At 46.1% G+C, this 25,398-nt stretch overlaps 1 non-coding gene across 1 annotated transcript; it reads right to left on the bottom strand.

The window, feature by feature from the left end:
• Nucleotides 1-962: 962 nt before the first annotated feature.
• Nucleotides 963-1,081, bottom strand: LOC144786377 (5S ribosomal RNA). Its single transcript, XR_013602176.1, has one exon. It is a non-coding gene; the product is annotated as a 5S ribosomal RNA (ribosomal RNA).
• Between the last annotated feature and the right edge of the window lie 24,317 nt (nt 1,082-25,398).

The following is a 25,398-nucleotide window of genomic DNA, read 5'->3' as shown; positions in this document are numbered from 1 at the left end:
ACAGGAGGTTCCAAAGCCACCGGCCCACAATCCCGTCGACGAACAGTGGCAGCAACCCTCGTGGCAATCGAGGGGGGCGAGGCAGTGGCATCACCGGGACAAGAAGGGGCCATGAAGAAGCGTCCACCCAAGATGGCGGCGGATTGTAACGAGTCTCCAGGGGCACCGGGGGCCAAGGACGCGTGCCAGGATCGCAAGGCACCAAGAACGTCTCCAATAGTAGATTTACGTGCACACGTCCAGGCCCCCGTGCAATCCAGTAACCTGAGTCCGCCATCACGAGGAGATCTACAGCCCAGATCGTCGGCAGCCATTTTGTAAGTTAAGCCTCCTCACCACCCTCCGCAACTCTCGCGACAGTGCACAAATGCAAGACTTTACAGATGTTCCGGGGGTCTCAGCAATAGCGGCCTTGGCACAAAGAGGAGTACAGCTCAACACGGGGGTCCGCCCGTACCACCACCGGCGCTCCCCACGAGTAGAGTCGGAGCGCGCGGGTCCAGGGCCACCGGACGGAGCAGCGGCGGGGGGACCCCTGCACGCGATCAGTCCCCGGAGCACCGCGCCCCGCACCAGCCCCACGGCCACCAAGGCAGGCCCGGATCAGGGTCACCGGGATGCTCGCACAATGGCTCTCACCAGCGGTTCACTCTCTCGGCAGGGGCTTGCGGTCACAACAACGCCTGGCCGGATCTCATAGGCGAGGCCCCGGTCCCAGCCCCACGGAGGCCCCGGTCCCTTCGGAGGGGCACAACTTCGGATTCTCAGCTCACCGGAGCTTCCAGGTCAAACGGTGAGTGAGAGCGAAATGTTGCGATCCTATGTCCTCGAAAACGTGTCGTCTCTGGGCAGGATATGCAGCAGGATATACGAGTCAGGACGGATGGCTGAAGGAGCCGAGCTAAAAGGCGACCGTCACGCTCGCGAGCTTGGCTCCTCCCCCTTTTTTTTTTTTTTTTTTTTGCCTACAGCACCTGGTATTCCCAGGCGGTCTCCCATCCAAGTACTAACCAGGCCCGACCCTGCTTAGCTTCCGAGATCAGACGAGATCGGGCGCATTCAGGGTGGTATGGCCGTAGGCATGAGAGGTTCTATTGATGATGTCATCAGTGATATCATAAGGCATGTCATTTGAGATGTTATCAGTGATGCCATCCGTGATGTCACTGGACATGTCATATGTGATGTACTGTGTGAGGTCATAAGCAGTGCATTGCAGGGGCATAAATTATAGTTACCTTAGGTACCTATAACAGCCACATTTCTACGGTTTTATTTGAGTGAAATACGAACCTAACTATAACGTCCCTTTAAACTTTGTTTTTTTCAGTGAATTTGTAAGGATTTTTAAATTCTATTTCCGAACTATAACATTCTCTGTAACCTTTGTTTTTTAAGTGAATTTCACAGGTTTTTAAATGTATTTCCTAACTGTAACCTGTAATGTTTTGGAGTGTGTGTGTGTGACTAAGTGCATGAGTGTTGCAGTGGGTGGATGAGTGAGTGTGTGAGTGTCTCGATGTGTGCAAGTGAGTGTGTGAGTGTTTGAGTAGGCCTGGGAGTGGCTGCATAATTATTTCACTGGGTATGTGGGTGGATGCGTGAAGGGGTCTGTTAGTGCGTGTGTCTCAGTGGGTGCATGAGGTTCTGGGTGAGTGTCTGGGCGGGTCTGTTAGTGAGAGCATATGAGTGGGTTTGCAAGTGCCTCAATGCACATGTGAGTTAGTCTGTGAGTGAGTGTATAAGTGTCTAAATGGGCCAGTGAGTGGGTGTGTGAGTATCTCGCTGGATGTGTGAGTGGGTTCATGAATGTCTAAGTGGATATGTGAGTGTCTGTGAGCTGATATGAGAGTGGGTTTTCTAGTGCCTCCATGAGTGTGCCAGTGAGTCTGTGAGTGACTGCATGAGTGTCTAAATGGGTCTGTGAGTGGGTCCATGAATTTCTAAAGATTTTTAAATTCTATTTCCTAACTATAAAATCTCTGTAACCTTTGTTTTTTTAAGTAAATGTCAAAGGTTCTTAAATTTTCTTTCCTAACTGCAGCCTGTAACCTTTTGGAGAGTGTGTGTGACTGAGTGTATGAGTGTCTGAGTGGGTGTGTGAGTGAGTGTGTGAGTGTCTCAATGTGTGTGAGTTGGTGTATGAGTGTCTAAGTGGGCCTGGGAGTGGCTGCATAGGTGTTTTACGGGGTGTGTGATTGGGTGCATGAGTGGGTCTGTCAGTGGGTGTGTGAGTGTCTCAGTGGGTCCATGAGGTTCTAAATGAGTATCTGAGTGGGTCTGTGAGTGAGTGTGAGAGCATCTGAGTAGGTTTATGCGTGCCTTAATGTATATGTGAGTCAGTCTGTGAGTGAGTGCATGAGTGTCTAAATGGGCCTGTGAGTGGGTATGTGAGTGGGTGCATGAATGTCTGAGTAGGTCTGTGATTGGGTATGTGAGTGTCTGAGTGAGTCTGTGAGTGGGAGCTAGAGTGAGTTTGCTAGGGCCTCCATGAGTGTATTAGTCAGTCTGTGAGTGACTGCATGAGTGTGTGGTTGGATCTGTGAGTGGGTACATGGAATGCATACATGTGGCTGTGAGTGGGTGGGTGTCTTTGAGTGGGTCTGTGAGTTGGGCATGAGTCTGAATAGATCTGTAAGTGGGTGAGAGAGTATAATTGATTCTGTAAGTGGGTGTATGGGTGTCTGACTAGGTCTGTAAGTGGGTGTGAGAGTGTTTGAGTCATTCTGTGAGTGGGTGCATGAGTACCTGAGTACGTTCTGCTTATTCGATGCTCGTTTTCTGCCTTTTTTCTGCTCGCTGCTGACTTTTATTTGACCTTTTTCTGCTCGTTGCAGGCCTTTATTTTGCCTCTTATGCTCGTTTCTGACTTTTATTTAGCCTCTTTCTGCTTGTTTCTGGCCTTTATTTTGCCTCTTTCTGCTCATTTCTGACCTCTATTTTTCCACTTTCTGCTAGTTTCTGACCTCTATTTTGCCTCATTCTTCTAGTTTCTGATCTCTGTGTTTTGCCTCTTTCTGCCCATTGCTGCGCTTTACTTTGCCTCTTTCTGCTGACCACTATTTTTTTTTTTTTTTTTTTAACAAGACGTTTATTAAGTTCTTTCAGCTATACACAGCGTCATGCCCACAACCCTGAGGCTGGCCGCTATTTACCATATGTACATATCACAGTATTAACGCAATGTTAACGACCATCCTCGGCCAGTCGTAAATCGTGTATACATTAGCTTATTACAGTCGTACAGTATTATCTACAGACCTAGTCCGTCTTATTTTATATTTTATAACCATAACTCGTCTCAATCAAAAACAGGACTAAACCAGTCATTATCGATATTCCATAGGGTTACATATTACAAGCATTTTGATATGGGTCATAAGTACAACTATCTCACTATGTAAACATTCCTAACTCAAGCTATACCACTAATCTTGCTTGGCACAAGCTAAGTCTCCCATCGGCTAGCATGATATACCTGTTTACTGTGATTACTTACCCCCCCTGGGTGCATTCCATGTCATGTAAGATATATCTCGTTTCTCTTTACTACTCATTAGCATACTTATTCCAAGTACATTCCCCCTGTGTTCCAAAACATAGAAAAGGCCATAACAAAGCAAAGTTACCGTCACACCCTCACCACGGGTCATCATCAGGTTCCGGCAGTTCCTCCGGGGGCTCACATAAGTTCCCTCGGTATTCGTTCCATTTAGTCCATATTCTCGACCATTTCCCAGGACACCCTCTATGCACATATACTGCCTTTTCTGCCACCATCGCTGAGTCCATATCATTACACCACCTTGTACATGAGGGTTTCATACCAGATCCCCATCTCCTAGCAATGTTACGCTTTGCAATTGCCATACCCAGCGTCGCCCAGGTTTGCAATCCCCTGTTCATATCGGTAGGTGACCAAATATTCAGTATACAACACTTAGGTTCGTTCTGCAATTCAATCCCTGTTGCCTCCGAAATCTCAAACAAAACCTCCTCCCAATATGATTGTATTTTGGGGCAATCCCATAGGATATGAAAGAAAGTCCCCGGGGACCCACAACCTCTCAGGCAAGTAGGTTCCGGGGTGCGCCCTAGCTTGTGCAGTAGAGTACGTGAATAGTATACTCTATGTAGTATTTTTAATTGTACCAGTTTCAGTCGTGAAGGTATGGTGGTCTCTCTTGGACATGCCAGTGCATGTAACCAGTCCTCATCCGCTATGTCTCCCAGATCCACCTCCCATCGACTGCGTAAGACTACCGTGGGGTCAGGGAGATTATTGACGAGCTTCCGATACGTAAGGGAGATCGCTTTCTTATCTAAGTGTTCAGTGAGGAGTCTATCCTCCAGGGGGGAGGATTCGGCAACAGTCGCACCTGATGGGATGGCCCCCTGCAAGGCATGTTTGATTTGTGCATAGCGATAACGTTCATTTTCCCCCATTCCATACTGCTCCTGTAGGGCTGGGAATGAAATAATCCCTCCCCTTATCCATAGGTCCCCAATTGTGGAAATGCCAATTAGATCCCATTGCCTGAATCCTTTCGAATTCCCCAGCGTGCCAAGTTTGCGTGTATCCCAGAGCGGTGTGGCTAGCGTAAGGACTCCCTCCCACCCTAGAGCTCTCTGTGCAGTGTGCCAGACCTTGATTGTGTGAGCCGTAGGGCCTGTGAGAGTGTGCCGACGTTTGTCGGAGTATAGCGCCTTCATAAGTTTGTCTGGGGGGAGGACGGTCCTGTCAAGAGCGTAGGCCGGATCCCGTTGCGGGGCATGTATCCATTGATTCACCACCATAAGTTGTGCGGCCCAGTAGTATAATTTGACGTTTGGCAAGGCCATCCCCCCATCGTACCAACTACGGGTCAATTTAGAATGCGCTATCCGGGCTGGTTTACCGTCCCATAAGAGCGTGGCGATCTCCGCATCAATCGACTTTAGGTATGTGAGAGGGACCGGAAATGGGGTGTTTTGTAATGCATATAGGAATCTAGGAAGCGAGAGCATTTTAAAGAGCGCCGCTCTGCCCAGTAAAGTCAAAGGAAGGGAACGCCAGTGCTTCACATCCGACTTCAGCCTCTGTAGAGGTTTCAGTAGGTTTTCTTCCATAAAGACTGTGTCCTGTGGGGTGACGTATATTCCGAGATATTTAAACCCTCCGGTCACCGTTTGTAGGGTGCAGTCATGGGGTAGCATGGGCGTTGAACCGCGTAAGACATATAAGAGCGATTTGGACCAGTTAATTGTATACCCCGATACTTCTCCATAGGTCTTAAGTATGGCCATTAGTGTTGTTAGGGACGGGGTAGGAGACATTAAATACAGCAGCACGTCATCAGCGTAAAGGGAGATGCGGTCATCCCAGCCTGCTCCCCACGAGATGCCTCGGATCTGTGGATCCATACGGATTTTCACCGCCAGTGGCTCCAGTATAAGGGCAAATAATAGTGGGGACAGGGGGCATCCTTGCCGGGTACCACGACCCAACGTGATCACGCGTGACGTGTGCCCATTCGCAATGATCTGTGCCAGGGGTGCTGTATAAAGGAGTCTAACCCAGCCACAGAACTTAGGGCCAAAGCCCAGTTTCCTGAGCACCGCGAAGAGGAACGGCCATTCCACAAGATCGAACGCCATGGTCGCGTCTAAGGAGAGAATTGCGGCATCTTCCCGGAGTGAGGGAATGCGGTGTAGTATTCCGTTTAGTCGACTCAAATTAAGGGAGGTGTTTCGCCCAGGCATAAAGCCCGATTGATCCGGGTGTACCAGTGTTGTGAGGTGGGGCTGTAAACGTAGAGCCAGGAGTTTCGCTAACACTTTAGCATCTGCATTCATTAGTGAGATCGGCCGGTATGAGGACGTCTGGTCAGGCGGTTTACCTGGCTTGTGTATAGTAACAATAGTGGCTAACCGCTGATCCGGCGAGAGAGAGCCCCGTTCCAAGCAGTCATTATACATGGGAAGCATATGGTGGGTAAGGTGTTGAGACATTGACTTATATAGTTCGATCGGTAGGCCGTTGGGTCCCATTGCCTTTCCAGTGTTTAGGGCTGCCAGGGCCACCCCCAATTCCTCCCCCGTTAAGTCATCTTCTAGTGTCTGTGCATCCTCCTGCGAGAGTGTGGTGAGAGGTATGTCATGTAGGAATTGTGTGCATTCATCTTCTGTCACTCCCTCACGTGCTGTATACACCGATTCATAGTAAGAAGCCAATTCCTCTACTATTTTAGGGGGAGAGGTTGTGCGTGTACCGTCTGAGAGTGTTAATGTGGCTATCCATCTACTCGCCCTTTCCTTCCTTTCAATCCATGCAAGCATTTTCCCAGTCTTGTCTCCTAATTCATAGACCCTGTGTAACGTACCAGTTAACCTTGTCTTTGTCATGTCTTCCGCGCACGCCCTGAATTCTTGAGATGCCAACGTAAGTGTATGTGCTGTGTCCTCTGTGGGGTCCGAGGCGTGTGTCAACTCCGCGGTCTGAACCGCTGTTTCGAGCGACTCTATGGTTGCCCTCTGCGCTTTTTTATGCCTAGTGATAGTGGAGATGGCTTGTCCCCTGATCACTGTTTTGTAGGCCTCCCAAAGGACCGACGGTGAGTCGACCGAGCCCACATTTTCTTCGAAGTAATTCGCGGTAGCTGTTTTTAGCGCTTTAGCAATGGCATGATTTTTTAGATATCCAGGATAGACCGGATAAATCCTTTGTCGTCTGGTGGGGTGCACTGTGTAGGTGAGTAGCACTGGGGAATGGTCTGATATTCCCCGCGGTAGGTGTTCTATGGATGCAATCTTTTCTGGGGGAACGGCTAGTGTCAGTAAGTAGTCTATCTGGGAGAGACTATGATGGACTCCCGAAAGAAATGTGTAGTGGCGATCCCGTGGATGTTTGAGTCTCCACATATCTACCAGTCCCAACGCATCCATGAATTCTCGGAACAGGTGGTCTGATCTGGTAGCCTCTCGAGGAGGCTGTCTATCCATGGATGCGGCTAGTACCGCATTAAAGTCGCCTCCAATAATTAATTCCCTTCCGGGAATTCAAGCAGTAAGTTACCCAGGTCTCGGAAGGCCCCTTGATGCAACGCTGGGGGGATGTATACTGTTAGTATATTGTAGGGCCGGCCCTCCCATTGGCAGCTGATCGCCGCAAAACGTCCCTGGTCGTCAGTCCATGTGTGCTTGATAAGTAGGGGTGCATTTTTTTATACCAGGATACCTACCCCACGTGAACCAGAGGAGAATTCTGCGTGCGTGACCATTTTAAACCCCCAACGGTTAAGGGCCTTACAGGCTGTTCCCACCAGATGCGTCTCCTGAAGCAATACTATTGTCGGTGCCTTTCTTTTGAGAAATTGGAGGACCAAACCCCGTTTAATTTTGTGGCCCAGCCCATTCACATTCCATGAGATGATAGTAAGTGGGGTAGAAACCAGTGACTGTGGGTGGGGATGAGGCGTTAAAAGATCTTGGTCAGCCATGTCTGCAGGTGCTCCGGCGTGTCAGTGTCTCCGAATATGGTACTCGGATCGGAGTCCGACAACTTCGAGTATGGGAAGCCTTGTCTTTGTCGATGTAGTGTGCCTGGCCTTGTGTAGAAGTAACACAGAGAGTGTCTTGTGCTTGTGTGTATAGCTAACCCACATAGGAACCTGAGACTATTGCAATATCGGGACCTAACTAATGAATAATCATGGCTCACTAATTGCCGGGGCGTTAGTGTCTCCGAATATGAAATTCGGACCAGGGTCCTACACCATCTCCCGTATTGAGTACCTCCCAGAGTGTTTACAAAACCGTCCCCCGGTCGAGCGAAGTTTTCCATAGATGATGATAGGCTTACTAGGAAGCCTCGTCTGTGCTGGCGTGGGAGACCCAGCAGTGTGTACAGGCACCAGAAAAAGTGTCCCGTGGTCGTGTGTACATTCAACCCAAGGAAAAACATGAGACTTAAATGATAACAATAAAACTTGGCAAAGGATCCCCCCTTCCCGCCCCCCCTCCCTGCCTCCCTGCTATACGGACATAGAACCGCCCGCTTCCCCAACTTAGCAGAGTGCCTGCTCCCATTCCCCCCCAATGTACTTGCTTGCGGGGTAAGTGGTTCTGTGGTACTAGTGACCCCATCGGTCACAGTCTGCTCTTCCCGTTCCGAGTCCAGCGGCAGCCTTTTCACCTGTCGTGGCGACCTGTGGATCTAGCTATGCCATTCAGGAACTCTTGATTCAGGTCATTATTCGTCGGCTTCCGGTCCCCCTTCTAGCTCCTTGTCCTGATTTTCCCTGGCCGATGCTGGTGAAGCTTCAGTACTCTCGATCCGTTGGTTTCTCTGGCCTCTGCCCGTGCGTCTAGTCTCCTCCACCCGTCGCCATCCGTCCAGCCAGTCCCACGCCGCCTCCGGGGTATCAAAAAACCAAGATTTATGATTATCCACGACCCTTAGTTTCGCCGGGAACAGCATTGAGTAAGGCAAGTCCTTTGCTCACAAGGCCTTTTTCACATCCATGAAGGTTTTGCGGCGTCGGGCCACCTCGGCCGTATAGTCGGGAAAGAAGGCCATCGTAGAGTTTTGTATTTTGATGGGCGGGGCATTCCGAGCCGCTTGAAGTATGACATCCCTGTCCCGGAAGTTGAATAGCCTGGCCAGTACAGGTCTTGGTGCCGCACCCGGTTTCGGTATTCCACCTGGGACCCTGTGTGCTCTCTCCACGGAGAAGAAATGCGATAGACCTTTTGGTTGCAGTTTGGTCTTGATAAGGTCCTCTATGTAAAGGTCCATCGCCCGCTTGCCTTCCGATTCTGGTATTCCTAGGATTCGGACGTTGTTACGTCTTGCCCGCCCTTCCTGATCGTCCAGCTTGTCCTGCAGTTTCTTAGTGACTGCTTCCATCCGTTCCATGGCCAACTGCAGTTCGGAGGTGTCCTCAACCAGGGATTTCGTGACCACTTCCACCTGCGCCACTCTCTCGGTCATCTTGTGAAGGTCCGCTCTCAATAAGCCCACATCCGAGGAGATGGCCCCTACTGTAGTTTGGACATTGGTGAGCGTTTTCATTAAGTCCTCGAGTGTCACCCTTTTCCCTCCGTCACCCTCGGGGCTTTTGTCCGTGGACGTGCGCCCGTCCGGGTTTTGCGATGGGGTCTTCTCGAACGCGTATTTGTCCAGCCTTGACTGAGCTGCGTTGTTCCGCGTTCCTTTCCCCGTCATGCTTCCTCCCTTCAGGGGACGTTAGGCGTATCAACTCCGGCTACAGCCCCGATAGCGACTTGGCCCCTTGAGACTCGGGGGTGCAATTATGATGGTCCGTCGAGTAGGCAGGCCCGTTCCAGCGCCAGGGGTAGGCCTCTGAGTATGTCACAAGGGGGGGATCCCTCTATCCTGAGACCGGTTAAAGTAGCGTATATGTCCTTCGTCAACAGAGATGATCAGGGGTAATATGAGGCTCGGGTCAGGTGTGCTTCCTAGTGCAGAGCTACTCATGGCTCTCTGGCCTCTATGCCACCACAATCTCAATGTCACTTTGAGCGAATTATGTCCTAGGGAGACGAGGGTGCCCACAGTGGTTGGTATCCGCAGTGCGCTATCCGCGCTATGGGGGAGCAGCTCAGGATCAATGTACCCCGTCCAAGCTATATTATGGCAACAGTGGGGGAGGGCGATCGTGCCACAGAGCCGATGTGCCGGAGGCCCCTGTCAGGGGTTGGTTGACTCTTGTTCGTCCCCAATTGTACACTCGGAAGTCCGCCGCCACAGCTCCAGCGCGGTCCCCGGATGAGGAGCAATTCAGGCGAGGTCGGCGCTGCAGGAGCGATGATATGCCTGGTACTCAACAGGCACAATGTTCCCGGGTTCGCCCTGTCACCGCGGTAGAACAGGGGACGGCAGGAACTGCGAGGGGCGGATCGGGTGCAGGCTCCAAACCTCGGCGGCAGTCTTACCCGTCTCCGAAGACGTCCGCGACTCCCTTGCCTCCGGGGGTCCACCACCGGCCCCTCCGATCCCAAATAAGCCAAGGGAGGGGGGATGTGGGGGAGCCGTCGACTCACCACAGGAGCGCGCCGCAACAGGCTCTCTCGTCAGTCCGATGAAGGATCTTCCCTCCGGGCGAAGGTTCAAGTCGCGATGCGGGGACTTCCGGTCCGGTCTCCCGGCCGTCGTTCACTTCCGGCCGGATAGTGCTTCAGGCCAGCCCGGTGCAGCCACGATGTCAGGAGGCCGCAGTCGGACACTTCACCTTGAGGCTGATGCTGGTATCGGATCCTCACCGGGGTTTCGGTGGGGGATGCCGCTTGGTGTCCTCTCGCGGAGCCAATCTCCTTGACAGCAGAGATAACGGATTTATGGAAGGATATACTGATGGGGTCTCGTTGACCACGGAGCTTCTCTGCTAGGCAGCCATTCCGGTCGGCTGCTAGCCACGCCCCCCTCTGACCACTATTTAGACACTTTCTTCTCGTTTTGGACCTCTATTTTAACTCTTTCTGCTAGTTTTGAATCTTTATTTTGCCTCTTTCTGCTTGTGCTGATCTCTATTTTGCCTCTTTCTGTTAGTTTCTGACCTTTATCTTGCCTGTTTTTGCTCATTTCTAACCTTTATTTCTCTTCTTTCTGCTTGTTGCTCAGCTTTATTCTGCCTCTTCCTGCTCGTTTCTGACTTTATTTTGCCTCTTTCTGCTCATTGCTGATATCTATTTTGCCTCTTTCTGTTTGTTGCTGCCTCTATTTGGACTCTTTCTGCGCATTTCTGGCCTCTATATTGGCTCTTTCTGCTCATTGCTGATCTTTATTTTCCCTCTTGCTGCTCATTTCTGACCTTTATTTTTTCTCCTTCTGCTTGTTTCTGACCATTATTTTGCCTCTTTCTCCTCTGTCCACAGGACTTCAGTGAGAGCCTCAAGACCCCCACTGTCCTGGCCGGCTCCCAACTACTGTGGAAGCCAGTATTGCTTTAACACAGGGATCTGATAAATATGCAGCCCCCTGCGTGTGAAAGCAACTTGCCTGTTTCCCTGCTCGCTTGACAGCGGACAGGGAAACACAAAAGCTCTGCTTCCAGCAAGCGTAAGCCTTTCCCCAGGTCTCTCTTGCTGAAAGCGGAGACTTTACTGTGACTTGGCTGGAGCTGTCAAAGTTTCCACTAAGTCACAGCAAACAGCTATGTCCCGGGGGTAGGCACCCAGAGACATAGCAGGAGCTGGCCCTGGGGGGTGGTGGTCCTGCGAGGCCCCTTTCCATCGTAGTACTTAGCACCGGTTATGTGGTGGTCCCTGTGGCTGCAGGTGCCTTGCAGCCCCCATTAATTTGAATGAATTGGGAGGGGGCAGCCTATGGGGCTATGGGGGTGCTCGGCCGGCCCCCAGCATTAATTTGATGTTTAGCCCAATAGGCCTCCCCTACATATTTAAGTGCCCTGGGTAGGTGGCACCCTTCAGGGTTGTGAGGGGCTACACAGGCCTCCCCAGATTACTTCATAAACATTTGCCCTGTGGAGGTGGCTATCTCCAGGGCATGGGAGCTGCCACGTGGGCACCCCCCCCCCCAGATGCAGAAAAAGCAATGCCCTGGGGAGATAGCAGTCGCTGGGTCTTTTATAAGCTCTAGGAGGAGGGCCCCATGTGCCTACCTCATATTTTTCTGGTATGCCCCTGGGACTGGCACACCCAGGGCTTGTTTAAAAGCAAGCGTGGAAGGTCACTCTTTTTTTTTAATTTCCCCTGCAAATATTGCAAATTCACGGCAAATTAAAAAAAAATATTTTAAGACGTTGGGGGTCCCAGGGGGACCTCAAGACCAAGGCTTGGGGGTCAGGGTATGCCTACACTGCCCTCTTTTCTTTTTTTAACATTTTTTTGGGGACTTGGCTGAATCTGAGTCCCAAGATGGCTGCCAACACTTCCTGATTGAAGTGTTGGCAGCCAATCAGAGCTCTGCATTTCCCTGCAAGAGCTTGTTATATTTCGTGAAGTAATTGCGGCCACAGATATTGCTAGCATAATTCTCTTAAATTTCACAACACCTTCTGAGCAGATTTACACCAAATAACAGAAGACACAATCTGTGTAATGAAATATACCTTTCAGGCAAATTTGGTGTAATTCCATCCAGGGGTTCAGGTTACAGGCATGTCTAAAGACTCTATGGGAATTAACATGGAAAACGTACTTTTTGTGACACCCCTTGTTCTTGGTTTCCGCTTGACTGATCACCCCACAACCTTTCATGCACAACAGAACCTAACTTGACACCTTTTCTTTATTGGAAACTTTGGGAAGGATTCGTTAACCGGCACCAAAGTTATAGACAAATAAAAAAATGCTTTTCCTATGGAAACATGGTCCTAACTATAACCACCATACATATATATTGATATATCTATATATACTTATAGATAGATAGATAGATAGATAGATAGATAGATAGATTGATAGATAGATTGATAGATTGATATATAAAAAAAAATTTAGCACTGCAAGCAACTTTTTAGGACTGGAAAAAACTTCAGTTAAACTGTGGATTTACGATTCTTTCTATCCAATTGTTCCCAATTGATTAACACTCCTGTTTACGCATGGGTCGGAATTACGAGTTTGAAGGTATTTAGTTGTTCTGCAGAAACTCATAATAGGTGCTATTTATCACACCAAATAAATAACAAACCTGTCATTTACCAGGGGTTCAGGTTACAGGCATGTCTAAAGACTCTATGGGAATTAACATGGAAAACATACTTTTTGTGACACCCCTTGTTCTTGGTTTCCGCTTGACTGATCACCCCACAACTTTTCATGCACAACAGAACCTAACTTGACACCTTTTCTTTATTGGAAACTTTGGGAAGGATTCGTTAACCGGCACCAAAGTTATAGACAAATAAAAAAATGCTTTTCCTATGGAAACATGGTCCTAACTATAACCACCATACATATATATTGATATATCTATATATACTTATAGATAGATAGATAGATAGATAGATAGATAGATGGATAGATAGATAGATTGATAGATAGATTGATAGATTGATATATAATTTTTTTTTTAGCACTGCAAGCAACTTTTTAGGACTAGAAAAAACTTCAGTTAAACTGTGGATTTACGATTCTTTCTATCCAATTGTTCCCAATTGATTAACACTCCTGTTTACGCATGGGTCGGAATTACGAGTTTGAAGGTATTTAGTTGTTCTGCAGAAACTCATAATAGGTGCTATTTATCACACCAAATAAATAACAAACCTGTCATTTATCAGGTGTGATAAATAGCACCTATTCCTGTAGTCAGTCTCTAAATGTCAAAACCACATAAGGATGTGCAGAGTTCAAATTATTTATTCTTAATACTATAAGAATTCTGTTTTGAGTGTGTCTGTGTGTATGTGTTTGTGTGCAGAAATTGTATGAAATTGCATCCACCAGTAACCTTTAATATAATGAACATATCGATTGAGTTTTCCTTTAAGGTTTGACCTCTCATAATGTCAGAAATGTTAATGATTGCTCAGAGAGATATTTTGGGATCCACTTTTATTCCGTCCAATGCATGTGACAATGCTTTGAACAGTGATGAATAGCATAGATGTGAAGAGGATCTAACCTTCCTAAATTATGTAACCCGAATCCTGAATATATTTTAGACTGCAAATGGCATACAGGTGTAGACTGTACTGCTTTCCATGAATGGTTTCTAGTTTTTTGGGTGTTACAGTTTTCTTTGCTTGACTCTATCAGTCTAGAGATGATAATTTGATCTTCCAGTCGCAAGTTGATATTACGGATGAATCTTTTGCAGCTAATTCAATTTTTCTTTTTCTCAACAAGGTAGGATCACTTGAGTAGCAGTCATATATCCTATATATGCTTCCAAATGCATTCTGATTTTTGGCTCACTTGCAATGTAGCAACTGCCCATTTAGAAAATTGTCAGTGAATGTTTGTACTGATTCCAGAGTTTTTTCTTATCAAGACCATAAGTGCCACAAATATATTAACCACAACACCAGCACATATCATATTTAATTAAAAAAAATCAAATACATGGTTCACAAGTATCTTGTATGAGAATGACATCAACATTAGTGACTTCCAATATCTCCCATATTGCCGCACTCTTTCTTGAGTTAGATAGTAGTCCATTAATTTTCCAAAATGCTACTCTGAACTGTTATAAAGCGTAAAGTGAGAAATTATTGTGACATGGGTTGTTTTAGAGTTAAAAGGCAGGCACATTACACTTGGTTAGAGGATTTCCTTTTCATTTAACCCCCTATGTGCACCTCACCACCACAAACTACCCAGTAACCCTGCACAGTCTCTCCCCTCCTCCCTGAGGATCCCACCACAGTAAATGGACTGAGATGACAACTGGGCTCCAATTACAGAATGGGAAGGGAGCATAAAATGCTGGTGTGCTGCAGGAATTTATACCTTGATTTAATATATTTAATTTGCTTTCTTGCCCATCATGCTTTTTGTTGTTTTCCCTTTTGTTGATTCATTTATTGCTATGGATGATTATGAAAGACAAAGCTGCAGTCTTTTACAATAATTATTTAAAAAAAGAATAACCTCATTTGCCATTTGAAGATACAAATTGCTGGAATCAGTTAAGAATACCCTTAAACTTTAATGGGTTTGTAAAACAGCATTGATCCTTTGGCCTTGAGTTTGTCGATAAACTGCTGCAATTACCATCTTCTCAGGTCTGTTCCATAGTGTTAGATCTGAGTGCAGTAGGAATTTCTGATTCCTCCATGAGAGTGATTACCTTGTTGACTTTTGGATCTTCTCCACTATTGTGTCATTCTTAAGGTTTATGAGTATGTTTCAAGTTGTTTTTCTATCCTTAGCTAGGTTCTTGATGAATTTGCTACATTCCTTCATTTAAAAGGGATCGAGTCACCCACTTGACAATACAGCTTAGAATCTTCATGGCAATTTTCATTTTTCATTTTTTATCATTGTTATTACCCTCTACTATTATTAGGATATTAGTATAATTTGCCTGTTTTTCTAGATTCTCCAATGAATAATTAGGGCCTTCATGCATTGTTTGGCAAGAAAGAATAGCCCCAGAATGGTCCTGTCCCCCTTATCTATCTCAGCAACTTTCTCCTTAATCTTTTGTCCAGCCTCTCCAATAAATAACATCTTTGTGTTTTGGGGCATATTATGAATATTTGTGAACTGAGAATGTATTTCTGGTTGTCGTAAGTTAGCACAGCAGGTGTTTTTGTCCAGGGCCTGCTGAATCTTTGTGATTGCCTTCATAATGATTGTAGGCCAGGATTATGCTTGTCCTTCTTGTTATGCTTCTTCACTTTGCACTCTTTGCTTCTCTTGTTCTTTTTCTGTCCCATGTACTTTTGTCTCCGACTCTATTGCATGTCCCTGCTTATCATGTTTCTTAAATTGGCATGCTGGATCCGCTGTAAACCTTGTGTTTAGTCCTAATCTTGGATTTCACCCCTCGGCATGGCACAATCTTCCAAACTGACACTTGAGCCCCCATTACTGCATACTCTACTAAATATGCTGTTTCTCCATTGCCCTCACCCATGCACAAGATACCTTATATATTTGATATTGGGATATTAGGACTTTTAGAGCTGTGATTTGAATTTGAGATGTTTCTTCAGGGATTGCTTCTACCCCTACAACTCATTGTTGAAGTCATTATTCAATATAGGTGTATTATCCTCTCCCTAGATTCACATGTGTGATTTCCAGCTGAGCTGGTAATTGAGTGATGGTTATAGTAAGGGGAGGGTCCTAGGGGAGATGAGCCAGGCTTAACATTGTGGGTAACCTTTTACCAGAAAAAGGTTGCTAAGGACATTGTTGAAGCACCTATATTGTATTTTCCTGATTCGTTCTTCCTCCATTGTTATTTTCTTGTACCTCTTACCAGTTGCCTTTCCTAAAGGAGGAAGGGGTTTGTCTATGTCACCACTGGTCCTACAGGTGTGATAAACATGGCCCTTAGTCACCTCCTCATTGGTTGAAGCCAAGCTCGTTGGCTATTGTAAGAACAGAAGAGTATAGGTGTAATTCTATGCTATTTCTAAGACTTCTGTGCTCTTATCTCCTGGACTCCCAGAATGCTAAGTACATCCGAGTCATCCAAAGTCCAACACTTTCCTCACTTTTGCTTACATTAGAGAGGGGAAAAGTAATTCTAAGCCCTTCAAAATCCAACACTTTCCCTACTGTTGTTCAGATTGCAGTGGGAAAATGTAGTGGTTCTCCATGATGGATGCCTGGTCTTTTTTAGCATCAGTAGTTGGAACCTTTGATGTGGTTTAATTCTATGTTCTAATGCCATTTGTGTTCTGGTTGTCAGTTATGCTGCTGAGGTCCTGTTATGACTGCTGCGCAGTACCTCCTGAATTACAATAAACCTACTTCTGAATCGTAGTGTCTGCGACTCACTCACTACAATTATGATGGCGACGAGCTTCAGGAGGTAGTTAAGAACCTACGGAGCTTCTTTGGATGAGGAGCGGAAAATTTAAACGTATCCTACTGGAAACCTGATCGGAACTTTCTTGGAGCGAATTCAACGAGGAATTGGTGGCGGATGCCGATCTAGCGTCATAGGAGATGAGCGGTTTAAAAGAAGGTTGTCTTTTCAAGTGACTCTCACCGAGCAGTGTCCCCACCGTTGCGCATACTCCCCAATGGCCATTGCGCATGTTCCTCAGTGATCATTACAAGCAGGGGTTGCGTGAAGTACTTGTCGGTCATTTTAAATTGGTTGACCAACGTGGTTGGCAGGTGCAGCAGTATACTGGGACTAACGGCATCACGTTCTTCGCTGATCTATTCAGGCAAGTGACTTATCCTTAACTCATGTCCACACTTGGGTGTTACGGTAGCACACTAATTACAAAGTGACTCATTGGTAAAAACTACATGGTGGGCAACGCTAGCTGACATGGTTGGCATACTGAAATTGACTCACAGCAATGGAGATGCACACACCTTCAACACAGTGCTTTATTTAAACAGACAAGAGGGGATGCGCACCCGTATGGAGTTCAATGTTTCCATCTTTATTTTTATTTTTTCTCCAGTTTTGCATTGCTGCTGAAAATGTAGAATTTTTCACGTGCACACAGACTGTGTTTTATTTGCGCGTTACTTTCGCATCATTTCAAGCAACGCAGATGGCATTTTGGTGACACTTTCTATGTTTCCACTGTCAATTTTGTTTTAAAAAAAACTTTACTTAAAGTTGCGGATAGTTTGAAACACCATCTTTAAGGCTTTTACTTTACGCTCAGTTAGAAGTTATCGGAAGTGGCATCTAGACTGTGTGAAGGATCAACTTTTCAAGAGTTAGTTTAACACAACACATTGTCTGCTTAAATAATCACGCGCCTATCACAACGGTAACACGCACACCTGGTGTTTCAACGAAATTTAAAACGTATAGAAGTTTCTTTTTAAAGCTATCGACATGCAGTCTGTTACTGCTTCTCCGTCTTTCCTAGAGACACCAGGAAATCCACCCATTGTGTGGAAAATGGTATGATGCCTTCGTAACTTATCTGGGGGCCATAGGTGCTTCTAGATATAGGCCTGAAAGGAAGAAATACTTGATTTTACACTGTTTAGGGTTCGAAGGTAGGTCTATTTTCGAACATTTGCCACCTTTGGTCAGAGGAGAGAACGAAGAAGACATTGACAAGTATATGGAGACTGTTAGGAAACTTGAGTTGCAATTTGATGTACAACCAAGTTTAGTGGTCATTCGTCAAAAATTCTTTAAAAGAGAACAGTTGCCTGGAGAAGATGTCTCTCCGCTCAGGCACTTGAGTGCGGATTGTCAATTTGAGGCTTTTACTGACCAATTAGTTAGGGATCAATGCATTTACAAATGTGCGGACAAGTCCATTCAGCAGAAGCTTCTTTCTATGAGTAATCCCTCTCTAGAGGAAACTGTTTGCAAGGCTAAAAGTATTGAACTGTGTAAAGCTTCAGTAAAAGAACTGGAGAAGAAAACTGGAGATACTGTTGCGGCTGTCAGAGTCAAAGACTCTAGAACCTCCCAGGTTTGGATAGAAGATCAATTTTCAAACAAACTGACGTGTGTTATAGGTGTGGGATTATTATTCACACTAAAAGAAACAAGTTTTGCCCAGCCAAAAGTGCTACGTGCAGAAATTGTGGCAAATTTGGCCATTTTGTCAACATTTATCAAAGTGTTAGAAATACTAGTTATGAGAAGCCGAACAAAGGTCAGGTCAGTTTTGTTGGTGTATCTAATGCATATGACTCAGTCAACATCGATTGTGAGAATATTCATAACATTCAAGATGACTTGCGAGAAATGGTCATGGTTGTGAATGACGATCAAGTCATTATTGGGGATGTTTCTGATTGTGTCGATCCATATGTTGAGATTGGAGTGGGTGATAAGAAGCTTCGGTTGTTGGTGGATTCAGGTACCAGAATAACTATGATTACTCAGGAGTTATTTGCAGAAACATGGTGTTCTTTAGAACCCCCTGACAGGGCTCCAGTCTCCTATGAAGGACGATAAATTGTATTAGCTGGTTACTTTGAGGACATTCTAGAATTCAAAGAAAGAACATTTTTGGGCAGGATTTACGTTGCCATCAAAGGTTTGTCTAATTTAGGCGGGTTTCACCAGGGTCTCTTTCAGATGGTCCTTAGACCTGGTACAAGAGAACAAGTTAGCATAGTTGAGTCATTGGATTACACTGGAAATTTGATTCTTGAATATCCTTCAGTCTTCGGTGGAGGTTTGGGCTGAAATCAAAGGGTTTACTTATGAGATAAGAGTGAAGGATGGTGCCATTCCCGTGAAAAACAAAGGGGGATAGTCTGAAGAACGCGTGATAATTATCGCAAAATTAGCTTAACGCAACTTTTCACATTGCAGTCTATCGCAGGAAAATAACGCTGTGTTAATGTTGTATTTTCAACACTGTGGTACCATGCGATAGTCTCACGATGATGCGTCAAATGACCGTGTAAAAACTAACGCAGCGCCTAAAAAATGCGAAACACGAAAGTGAAAAAAGCGTTGATGTCCCAAACCGCAATACAAAAATCAGCGATAACCAGCGACCGGCCTGCAATTTCCACGCGCCATGCGGGGAAATGCATCATAAAAGCAGAGAAAATAAACTGTGAGATGACAATGTACGAGTACGCATCCGTGATGTAGTACACATGTCCACTGTCCCGCATCAAATAGGCATCCCCTCACAAACAGCCACAATGTACATTGTCATGGAGTCTGTATGTGAACATGTAAACATACAAGGAACACACTGTGAAACTGCATCTCCCCTTTATATTACAAAGGGACAATCAAGACCTCCTACAGAGCAGACCCTACATCACACCAGTGATGATGGAAACGACCCCCAGGACAATGAGTACGACAAACTCCAATGGTTCATGGACAACCTCTGCACCCCACCTCCAGTAGAAGGGCATCCCAGCACCATCGAGGTAAGCTCACTCCCTGCACAGATCACACAGCAGGAAGCACCCACCACCACGTCTGGTTCCCAGCACCTCACCGCAGAACAAACGCTGTGTGTTATACTGCCAGAAGCAGCTGGCTGAACAGGTGCGGGTGGGGTTCGACATCATGGCAGCCAAACTAGATGCAATACGATACGTGGGTATCTAAGTCCCATTAGGGACCGCTAACACACCCTAATGGACACCCACAGTCCTCCCCATGGCCTTCAACATAGCTGGTGTTGCTGGATTCATGACTCGGCGACAACAACTGTCTAGTCAGAGTGGCCACAGTGATGTCATCCGTTATGTGGGAAACATAAGGAGGGTCATTGAGAAAATGGAGAGGATGCAGGCACAAAGAATGGCTACCACAGCTGCACACAAGAAAGCTGTAGATTGTCAGGGACTGTCCGGGACTATGTGGGGAACGCAGTCAGGGACTGGGACAAGGACTGGGAACTGGGTAGAAGACGTACACAGAAAGGAGGAGTACAGTGCTGCCCAGGATCATACAGGGAGTCAGAGGAGAAAAAGGGATCCAAAGGGGATGCCTGTACAAGTGAACAAGATGGGTAAGACTCAGAAAGGAAGAGCACTCACAAGGCAATTTAGCATTCAGACTAACTACACCCAGGACGGGTGTGCAAGACATATATATAATACAACATTAACAATAAAGGGGGTGTGGGGTAAAGCACTCAGGAGCTCCACATGGTAAGACTGAAGCTCAGTAAGTTTCTTACCCACAATTGCTGTTACAGATACTGACTGCAAATACCCACATGTAGGATATGCATGCAAAGGCAGGGTCTGTGGAGCTTATACCTATAGTGATGTTATAAATGTAACTCAAAGACAAAACTCACAGTGAACAAGAAACCCCACCTAGGTAGTCAGCTGAGCCCACGGATCCTGGCAATCAAACAGGAACGCGCAAGGCAGTAACAACAAAGGGGTAGAACTAAACACAAGCACAATAGACAAGGAGCTAGCAAGGAAGAGTGCTTAACAGGAAAGGAAGGAAATGACAGGGCGCACTTGGCAGAAAGCAGGTAACAAACATACAAGGTAACAGAAGTAAGACAGCAGAATAGAAAGGTAGCAAACTAGAACTGGAACCAAGGAAATGGGAAGCAAGGCAGGGACTGGAAACTGATATACAGAAGGGGAGGCTACAAGGGTATACTAGAATAGTGCAGGTTAAGGAATCAAGAAAACAAAGTAGCATCGAAGGCAGTGCTGGGGCAGGAACAAGAAGTGAGCTAAGGCTCAGGAGTCAAGGCAGCACTGCAGATAGTGCTGGTTCAGGAACAGGGAACTACCAAAGCTTCAGGAGTCAAGGTAGCACTGCAGGCAGTGCTAGTTCAGGAACAGGGAAATTACTAGAGCTCAGGAGTCAAGGTAGCACTGCAGGCAGTACTGGTTCAAGAAAACAGGACATAGCTACAGCTCAGGAAACAAGGAGTCAAGACAGCACTGCAAGCAGTGCAAATCAGGAAGAAGAAATAGCTAAGCCCAGGAACAAGAACAAAGAATAACTATAGCTCTGGAACTCAGGAAACAAGGTAGCACTGCAGGCAGTGCTAATTCAGGTACAAGGATTAGATATAGCTCAGAAATCAGGAAACAATGTAGCACTGCAAGCAGTGCTAATTCAGGAGAAGGGAAACTGCTGTAGATCAGGAACAAGAAATACTAAGGCTGAGGGGTCAGGGTAGCACTGCAGCCAGTGCTAATTCAGGAACAGGGAAAACCACAGCAGATCAGGAACAAGGCATAATTAAAGCTCAGGGAACTCTGGAAACAAGGATTGGTCTCACCGGTAAACAGCTACAATGACCAACCTTTGCCTGAAGGGAGCTGGGGCTTAAAAGAGCTCACAGTAATCACATGCAGCTGGTGTGAGCAGGCTAGCAACAGCCAGCCACAGGTGAGCTGAATTCCTCCACCCATCCTTGGCCTGCAGGGGTGGAGACAAAGCAGTGAGCAGGGAATTCTGGGTAATGTAGTTTCAGGCATTAGTAGGCTGGCTTCCACAAAACCTGGCATGGATTGGGAATGGATGTCAATTCCCAAATAGTGTCCAAATGGCTGGAAGTCAATATTTGCATGCAGGGGAGTGTCAGAAAGCATATTAGAACACTGGAGAGTCCCACAGTTCAGCCCCCTGGTGGTGGACATGAGAGCACAGGGAGCGAATCGTGACATAGATGGGATCTTCGATGATCTGCAGATCCTCATCATGGGAGTGATGCCACAAGATATTGCGCAAATGAATGCTGCTGCTACTTCTACATCCATATCTCCGGCCCCTGATGTGTCAGTTTCACACAGTGCTGCAGACCAAACACCACCACCCACATGTGAGGCGCATGAAACGTCAGAGAACAAAGATGAGGATGAATCTGTCTTAGTGGTAAGAAGGAAGAAGTAGCACTCATCTCTGCCATTTGGCTTGTTTCCGCTTGGTTCTGCCCTCTGCATCATGCCCTGGTATAACACCTTCCACCGTCCCCCGATACACTATGCAACACTAACCCTGGACCTCGACATGGACTGCCATATTTTGTTCGCTTAACAATGACACAGCAATCAGCCTGCGGACTGGATTCTTCTCCTTCTGAGTAACTTGTCAATCCCTAAAGGACTCTGGCAGTCCCTCCACATGGCAACATAGTAAAGTGCTGTCTGCGTGGCCCAGTACTAAGACAGCTTCAACACTCCACTGAATGTGAATAATACATACTAATACACACAGACATGTCATGTCTAGGATTAATCAAGTATGAAAGCATGGACGAATGTAGGGGCAGTGATTTCCCCATAAGTCCATGTTGCTCATGTAGTGGGACTTGAGTCACAGGGTGCATCCCTGCATCATGGTGGTACATATTTGACCCCAAATGAAGGCCTTTTGTCAATTGTAGGTCACAAATGACAGCCTATATGTAATGATTTGGGACACATGTGAAACGCTGAAGAGTGGGAATCCATACAATTTTTGACAAAAAGAAATGGCATTTCGAATACGTGAAACCCTAAACAGCCTCTCTGTACAGAGGTGACACACCCACGATCTATTTTCAAATTATGAGATTGTTAGCACTACATGTTGCGCTTACACTTGTCAAAGTGATGTGCTTATACAGAGGAGTGACATGCACTCCGGGGATAAGTGTTGTGATGAATTTATTTGCACATGCTGCGCTGTGGTCATTTTGTACTGTCCCATGATTGCTAAGGACTGTGACAATGTGACATGCTCATGTTTGTGAATAAATTGTCAATGATGGTGTTCCTACGGGCTATTCCTGCTGCACCTACAGTGGGGTGTGGTCCTCCTGCCTCATCTTCCTCATCATCATCTGGTGCATCTGGCACTTGTATCCATGCGACATTGGTGCGTACACATATATAGTGCAACACACAACATGCAACGATCATCTTGCACACGATGTCTGGGCTGTACAGGAGCCTTCCACCTGTGATTTTCAGGCACCTGAAACGTGACTTCAACACGCCAAATGTGCATTCCACGATGCCCCTGGTCCGTTTGTGGGCTGCATTGTACTGCCTCTGGGCCTGTGTGTTCGGGCCCGGAGGAGTGTCATCATCCAAGGGCAGAGTGCATATCCTTGATCACCTGTGACAGTGCAGAGAGTCATGGGTCAATAGTTGGTTCTGCATCGTGTGTTGGCAGGCTCACTGGTTCGTTGGTGTGTGATATATGTGACTTAGTGATTCCTGTTTGACATGTACTGCTTGTAGCAAATGAGCTGCATCAATGTGTAGTACGTAGCCTCACTGCTGTTCCTCCCTCCCCCGAGCCTATTTTCTAGTGTGCGCGAACGCGGTTACATCACTTGCACTCCTACAGCACACCATTGTCATGCCTGTCTGCGCATGTTCACAAGCCTGACAACGACACTGTGATGTTGTGCGTTGAAGTTGGGCAGTCACATGTGTGTAGGCCTATGGTAAGGATAGCATTATAATCAATGGGGTGACCCAGTATACGTTAGAGGACCTGGGTATCGATCAGTAAAGAAAACAGTGGTCCTAGACAAATCTTATTCAAACATATCACTTTGTATAAGTAGATGCGTATAAACGACATTCATAAAAGGCACACATGAAAAAGTAAGGCTGTGGGCCACTTCAAAATGACAAATTATATTCCATTTATTTTAGTCATAGTAAAAATGTAAAGCAAACAAATCTTTTCAAATCAAAAGGTTCAAGCGCATGATATACAGTTGTACATGTAGTTGACGGTTGTCATCAGGAGAAAAGAAAAAGTGTGAAAGGATTGTGCTCTAGTGAAGAGAATAGAAGGAAAGGAATGGATTTCACAGGGGATAATTCAAATAAATTCGTGTAGAAGGGACCCGGCAATATGTTTCACAGAAAACGGTCTCCCTTTCTGAAATTCAAGCCTAACCCTATACATTAAATACAGTACATTTGTTGTCACAGTGTAGCCACATCTGTGATTTCAGTATGGGGGATCATGGTGGGGTGTAGACCTAATTGGTGGTTCGTCGACGTTTCGACCCTGGCGCAAAACGGTTAGTAAGATCCTCTGCTACAGGTCTTCATCAGGACGGGGAACGGGGGGTATCTGAAAATAACCGTCAAAGTTCAGAATGGTGGCCAAGTGTACTTTAAAATAGCCTAATTCAATAATGGATGTGCCTAAGGATTAAAAGCTCACCAAAATGCTCAGTGCGGTGGGTAACCAGGAGTAAACTTCAAGGTAGTTTTAGGGTTTTTAATCTCATCAAGTCATCGTTGAACTCAACACTAAAATACAATAAACATACAGTGTATCAAAGAAAGAAACTGGGGGCTGATTGATGGAACTAGACATATATGTAAATTGGTATTCGACTCACCCGCCTCCTTAAAAGGCTGCGCGTAGGCGTCAGGGCATGTATCAATGGGATAGTAAATCTGTAGGGATGATGAAATAAACAACGCGTCAGACTCGTGGTCAAGTTCGGGCAATTATTAGAACAGGCAGTTGCTGGCAGAGCCACGGGCTCAAGAATCCTATGTAAATACCTTAGAAGTGATAATTCAGTCTGAGCGACCAGCGCGTCGTGTCCATCGGCCTCTCTGTCAGCATGACAAGTAACGCGGGCCTCATCCTGTATTTATGTTACCGCCGAGCACTTCTGAGTGGCATGCATGCTCAGTGCGGCGTTTCACGTTAAAAGAATTACAGTGTAAAAAGACTTTAAGCGTGGCGGGGTCGGTTTGAAGAAATGAAAGCATTTTCCAAAAGTGCAATAATGGTGGTGAGATTATATACAATGAATGCATACAAGAAAGATTGCACATATCAGTGAAATAATGCTGGCGCCCATGTGGCAGTTGATGTAACATTAAAAAAGAAAATGGACAATACATGAGGAACATTACATTACATAAAAGCGGTGCATGCATACTTATTACCAGACAATAATATTGACAACATTAACATGTAGGAATGATGGCACAAAATAAAAATCATAACAATATATTCATGCAAATAATAACAAGGTTTGAAGACATTCAAGTGGCACTTTCAATGTAGCAGACAATGAGAGGTGGTATTGAGTGCACACTGTACTCCAGTAATTGCTCAGCTGCGTAGGGAGATCTAATAGGCATTATGTGTCGGAATTGTTGTTCTATGTCGTGTACAAAGGGGGGGAGTCGCATAGGCGACACACAACACATTACATCAATCGGAATGTGTCACAGTGTAGCCAATTACGTGTAGTACACAAATTTGTGGTGGCTACATACAAACATGAAGTCCAAGTGAATCAGGTCTTGCAGTAGGGTCAGGTCATATTGTGTTTTGTTCTTTTCACATGGGACAAGAACTGTCAGATGGGTTTGATTGGATCA

Source organism: Lissotriton helveticus, chromosome 10, assembly GCF_964261635.1.
Source record: "Lissotriton helveticus chromosome 10, aLisHel1.1, whole genome shotgun sequence".
Classification (NCBI taxonomy): Eukaryota; Metazoa; Chordata; class Amphibia; order Caudata; family Salamandridae; genus Lissotriton; species Lissotriton helveticus.
This window is presented reverse-complemented; position numbering and strand designations above follow the sequence as displayed.